Below are 6,804 nucleotides of genomic sequence, written 5' to 3' on the forward strand. Positions count from 1 at the left end.
AATACAGTTCATAATCTCTATGCAATTCTTCACCACAGCCAAAACACACACAGTTCAGTTCAATTCAGTTGCTCAGTCGTGTCCAACTCTTTGTGACCCTGTGAACTGCAGCACGCCAGGCCTCCCTGTCCATCACCGACTCCCTGAGTTTACCCAAACTCATGTCCATCGAGTTGGGGATGCCATCCAACCATTTCATCTTCTGTCATCCCCTTCTCCTCCTGCCCTCAATCTTTCCCAGCATCAAGGTCTTTTCAAATGAGTCAGCTCTTTGCATCAGGTAGCCAAAGTATTGGAGTTTCAGCTTCAACATCAGTCCTTCCAATGAACACCCAGGACTGATCTCCTTTAGGATGGACTGGTTGGATCTCCTTGTAGTCCAAGGGACTCTCAAGAGTCTTTTCCAACACCACAGTTCAAAGCATAAATTCTTCAGCACTCAGCTTTCTTCACAGTCCAACTCTCACATCAATACTTGACCACTGGAAAAACCATAGCCTTGACTAGATGGACCTTTGTTGACAAAGTAATGTCTCTGCTTTTTAATATGCTGTCTAGGTTGGTCATAACTTTCCATCCAAGGAGTAAGCGTCTTTTAATTTCGTGGCTGCAATCACCATCTGCAGTGATTTTGGAGCCGAGAAAAATAAAGTCAGCCACTGTTTCCACTGTTTCCCCATCTATTTGCCATGAAGTGACGGGATCGGATGCCATGATCTTAGTTTTCTGAATGTTGAGCTTTAAGCCAACTTTTTGACTCTCCTCTTTTCACTTTCATCAAGAGGCTCTTTAGTTCTTCTTCAATTTCTGCCATAAGGGTGATGTCATCTGCATATCTGAGGTTATTATATTTCTCCTGCCAATCTTGATTCCAGCTTGTGCTTCATCCAGCCCAGCGTTTCTCATGATGTACTCTGCATATAAGTTAAATAAGCAGGGTGACGATATACAGCCTTGACGTACTCCTTTTCCTATTTGGAACCAGTCTGTTGTTCCATGTCCAGTTCTAATTGTTGCTTCCTGACCTGCATGTAGGTTTCTCAAGAGGCAGGTCAGGTGGTCTGGTTTTCCTATCTCTTTCAGAGTTTTCTGCAGTTTATTGTGATCCACACAGTCAAAGGCTTTGGCATAGTCAATAAAGCAGAAATAGATGTTTTTCTGGAACTAAAACACACACAAGTATGAGTTCAGTAAAAGCAGAAGATGATATGTAATTAACTGCTAAAATTAATGACACATTACCAGTAGAGTTTTATTTGCAGAATTATAAAGATCCAGCAGGATTTGAAGCCATCAGGGAAAGCCAATCGAAAAGCCTGCTATTGAATATAGCCTTGAAGAGTGAATGAGACTTACACAAACATGAAAGAAGGGAAAATAGCAGTTTGGGTAGGGAGAAAAGAATGGAGGTTTGGATTAAAAGTTATCCAGATCAGTTTACAGACAATGAACAGACCTGCTTGGTTGGGTCAGTGTATTTTGGTGACAGGCACTTAATAAGAGATAACATTTGATTGGCTCCTCGGGGTTAGGATATTGTAGAGCTTTGAAGGCAAGCTGAGTAATCCATTTTTATCTGAAAGACAAGGGCAAATGTGTAGAGTGATAAAATAAAAAATGTTGTGAGAAGTGAAAGAAGGTTATATGTAAAATGCTATTTCAAATCTTTGCTTTGGGGACCCCTTTATTTCTTTTATTCTTTTTAAACTTTATTTTATATTGGAGTATAACAGATTAACAATGTTGTGAGTTTCAGGTGAACAACAAAGGGACTCAGTATATATAAACATACAAGTATAAACATATACTTGTATCCATTCTCCCCCAAACTTTCCTCCGATCCAGGCTGCCACATAACACTGAACAGAGTTCCCTGTGCTATACAGTAGGACCTGTTGGTTTTTTCATTTTAAATATAGCAGCGTGAACATGTCCATCCCCAATTCCCCAACTATCCCTTCCCTGCATCCTTCCCCACGGGCAACCATAAGTTTCTTCTTTAAGTCTGTGAGTCCGTGTTTTATTTGTATCAAGTTCATTTGTATCATCTCTTACTAGATTTCACGTATAAGAGATGATGTCATGTGATATTTCTCTTCTTTCTGGCTTAGTTCACTCAGCGTGACAACCTCTAGGTCCATCCATGTTGCTGCAAATGGCATTAAATTAGGCTACCACCTCAACTTTCTTTTTCCTTGCCTCAAAATATCTCCACCTCCATTTCCTTTATTCTTGTCAGAGAAAGAAGCGTCCTTTCTCTTTTTGAAAACAAATTCCTCCATCTATCTTCTTAATTGCTTATCCTCTCACATCTTGCTTCATGAAGTAACCTATTTCACATAGACAGTCTCTTCATATCTTAATGGCAACTTTCCTTCAACAAATAAGCAAATAAAAGTTTTTGTTTGGACTCTGCTGTGTCTTCAAGAAAATTAGAGATTCCAAGGGAACACTTCGTGCAAAGATGGGCTCAATAAAGGACAGAAATGGTAGGGACCTAACAGAAGCAGAAGATATTAAGAAGAGGTGGCAAGATACACAGAAGAACTGTACAAAAAAGATCTTCATGACCCAGATAATCACGATGGTGTGATCACTCACCTAGAGCCAGACATCCTGGAATGTGAAGTCAAGTGGGCCTTAGGAAGTATCACTATGAACAAAGCTAGTGGAGGTGATGGAATTCCAGTTGAGCTATTTCAAATCCTGAAAGATGATGCTGTGAAAGTGCTGCACTCAATATGCCAGCAAATTTGGAAAACTCAGCAGTGGCCAGAGGACTGGAAGAGGTCAGTTTTCATCCCAATCCCAAAGAAAGGCAATGCCAAAGAATGCTCAAACTATTGCACAATTGTACTCATTTCACATGCTAGTAAAGTAATGCTTAAAATTCTCCAAGTCAGGCTTCAGCAATACATGAACCGTGAACTTCCAGATGTTCAAGCTGGTTTTATTTTATTTATTTATTTTTTCAAGCTGGTTTTAAAAAAGGCAGAGGAACCAGAGATCAAATTGCCAACATCCACTGGATCATGGAAAAAGCAAGAGAGTTCCAGAAAAACATCTATTTCTGCTTTATTGACTATGCCAAAGCTTTTGACTGTGTGGATCACAATAAACTGTGGAAAATTCTGAAAGAGATGGGCATACCAGACCACCTGACCCACCTCTTGAGAAACCGATATGCAGGTCAGGAAGCAACAGTTAGAACTGGACATGGAACAACAGACTGGTTCCAAATAGGAAAAAAGGGGTACATCAAGGCTGTATATTATCACCCTGCTTATTTAACTTATATTTAACTTATCATGAGAAATGCTGGGCTGGATGAAGCACAAGCTGGAATCAAGATTGGCGGGAGAAATATCAATAACCTCAGATATGCAGATGACACCACCTTTATGGCAGAAATTGAAGAAGAACCAAAGAGCCTCTTGATGAAAGCGAAAGAGGAGAGTCAAAAAGTTGGCTTAAAGCTCAACATTCAGAAAACTAAGATCATGGCATCCGATCCCGTCACTTCATGGCAGATAGATGGGGAAACAGTGTCAGACTTTATTTTTTGGGCTCCAAAATCACTGCAGATGGTGATTGCAGCCATGAAATTAAAAGATGCTTACTCCTTGGAAGGAAAGTTATGACCAACCTAGACAGCATATTACAAAGCAGAGACATTACTTTGTCAACAAAGTCCATCTAGTCAAGGCTATGGTTTTTCCAGTGGTCATGTATGGATGTGAGAGTTGGACTATAAAGAAAGCTGAGCGCAGAAGAATTGATGCTTCTGAACTATGGTGTTGGAGAACACTCTTGAGAGTCCCTTGGACTGCAAGGAGATCCAACTAGTCCATCCTAAAGGAGATCAGTCCTGGGTGTTCATTGGAAGGACTGATGTTGAAGCTGAAACTCCAATACTTTGGGCACCTGATGCGAAGAGCTGACTCATTTGAAAAGACCCTGATGCTGAGAAAGATTGAGGGCAGGAGGATAAGGGGACGACAGAGGATGAGATGGTTGGATGGCATCATCAACTCGATGGACATGGGTTTGGTTGGACTCCGGGAGTTGGTGATGGACAGGGAGGCCTGATGTGCTGCAGTTCATGGGGTCGCAAAGAGTTGGACACGACTGAGCAACTGAACTGAATTGAGCTGAACTGCTGTGTCTCAGAGTATTTCCTCATTCATTCCCCGCTTTATGCTGTAGTTGACCACCGGCCTAGTTCTGGGGCTTTATTACTTCTTAGACTGAAGTATCTCCTTTCCTGCATGCCTTCAGCATTCACTATACTGCTGCCAAATTAACCTTGGGAAAGAGGCTTCTTTAATATGATTTTTCTTCTCTTAAGTCTTCAGAAATTCACTACTGCCTTTTAAAATAGACTGGTTTTCAATGGATTTCTATACTACTTTTCTCTTGGTGCTTTTAAGACTTAGTCAAACAGCACAAATCAGTTTTCCTCAAGTTTCTTTATCCTGCCGGTTCCTAGAGAGACCCCAGCTTGCAAGATCCTCTTGCAGCTGTCTGTTGGAATCAGATTCATTCTTCAAGTATTCAAATGTAATTTATTGCATGAAGCCTTTTCTGAGTCCCCCAAACAAGTTACTCCTATAGCTATAGCTCTGTGCCATTCACTTTTCAAGTTTCTTTTACTCTGCATTTGATGATAGGATACAGACTTTGGGGTCAGGCCGAACATCAAATGCTCTACTTGTTAGCTTGTGATCTTGGGCAAGTTTCTTAATCTCTCCAGACTTCAATTGCCTTATTTGAAAATGCAGATAATAATACCTATCTGTAAAGATTGTTGTATGGATTAAATCAATAGAAGTGCCTGACGCATGAGAGGTGGTATGTTTCTAACATTATCTTGGCATACATTTGTTTGTATAATTTTCTTAGTGACTAAAAAGTACTTTTTTGATATCTATTTGTGCATAGTATAATTTATCTACCTTTTAAAGGGACAGTTTTATTTATTTTTTAAGTTAACTTTTATTGAAGTATAGTTGTTTTACAATGTTGTGTTAGTTTCTACTGTACAGCAAAGTGAATTAGCTATATGTACATATTTATCCATACTGTTTTGGATTTCCTTCCCGTTTAGGTCACCATAGAGCCCTGAGTAGAATTATTACTTAAGCTATACCATAGGTTCCCATTCGTTATCGATCTTGTGTTGTTGCTGTTCTTTAGTGGCTAAGTTGTATCTGACTCTTTGTGACCCCATAGACTAGCCTGCCAGGCTCCCACTGTCCATGGGAGTTCCCAGGCAAGAATACTGGAGTGGTTGCCATTTCTTTCTCTGAGGATCTTCCTGATCCAGGGATCTAAGCCGCATCCACTGCATTGGCAGGCAGATTCTTTACCACTGAGCCATAGTATCAATAGTATATATATGTCAATCTTAAAGGGATAGTTCTAGAAGTCTGTTGGCATGTTATGTATTCTTAGGATATTTCAAAGTTGGGTTTTTTTTCCCCCCAAAAATGTTACATTCAACTTTGTAAAAACATACAGCCATTCTGAAAATCAGTTATATCTCATGTCATGTTCAGTGTTTTAAAGTAACAACTGGAGGAACAAATATTAACTATTAATACACAAACCCATTCTGCCACAAAATTTGGATTTTATGCTAAACATATCAATATTGTAAATGTTACACTTTAAAATATTTCTTATTCAGGACACTTTAAAGTCAACTCTAATAATTTATATACATAAAACACATCTGCTTTATGTGTTTGCGTGATGAGTTTTACCAAATATATACACCTGTGTAAAACCACAGTCAACAAACAGAGCACTTATATTGCTCCGAAAGGATTCCTGTGTCTATTCTCAGTCTCTTCTCTTTGTACACATCCCCAGCACCAGGCAACGACTTTCCTGTTTCTTGTCACTGTAAATTTTTAGATTTAGATTTTCCTTTTCTAGTTTCATATAAATGTAATTATCTACGATGCAGTCTTTCTATCTGATTTTGCCCAGTGTAGAGTTTATGAGATTCATTCCTGTTGCATGTACAGTAGTAGTTTGTTCCTTTTCATTGCTGAGTCATGTCCCGTTGTGTGAACATACTACAGTTTGTTTATTCATTCACATATTGATGGATGCATTGATGATTCTCAGTTTGAGGTTACTATGAACAAAGCTCTATGAACACTGGTGTCCAAGTCATTGTACAGACCTATTTTCATTCTCTTGGTTAAATACCTAGGAATGAAATTGCTGGGTCATATGGTCAGTGTATGTTGAGCTTTTAAAGAAATTGCCAGTTTGTTTTCCATAGTAGCATTCTCTTTAGCCATAAATGAGAATGTCAATTGCTCTGCATCCTTGCCAACCTTTGAAAATACTAGATGTAGTGATGTCTTATTGTGGGTTTAATTTGCATTTCCCTAATGACAAAAAAGATTGAACATCTTTGCTTGTGCTGTTATTTCCATATGTTCTTTGAGATGTGTCTATTCAAATATTTTGCTAATTAAAAAAAAGTGTTATTGTATTCTTGAGTTACAAGGATTCTTAATATATTCTGGATACAAGTTCCTTGTCAGATACATATATTGTGAATATTTTCACTTTTTTATGGTATCTTTGGGATAACAGAAGTTTTACATTTTGATGAAGTCCAATCATATTTCTTATGATTCATGCTGGGTTTTTTGGGGGGAGGGGGTTGTTGTATCTAAGAAATCTTTGCCTTCCAAGGTCACGAAGATTCTGCTGTTTCCTTCTAGACGTTTAGAGATTTACCTTTTATGTTTAGGTCTATGACCCACATCAAATTAATACTTG

Source organism: Bos indicus x Bos taurus, chromosome 13, assembly GCF_003369695.1.
Source record: "Bos indicus x Bos taurus breed Angus x Brahman F1 hybrid chromosome 13, Bos_hybrid_MaternalHap_v2.0, whole genome shotgun sequence".
NCBI classification, from domain to species: domain Eukaryota; kingdom Metazoa; phylum Chordata; class Mammalia; order Artiodactyla; family Bovidae; genus Bos; species Bos indicus x Bos taurus.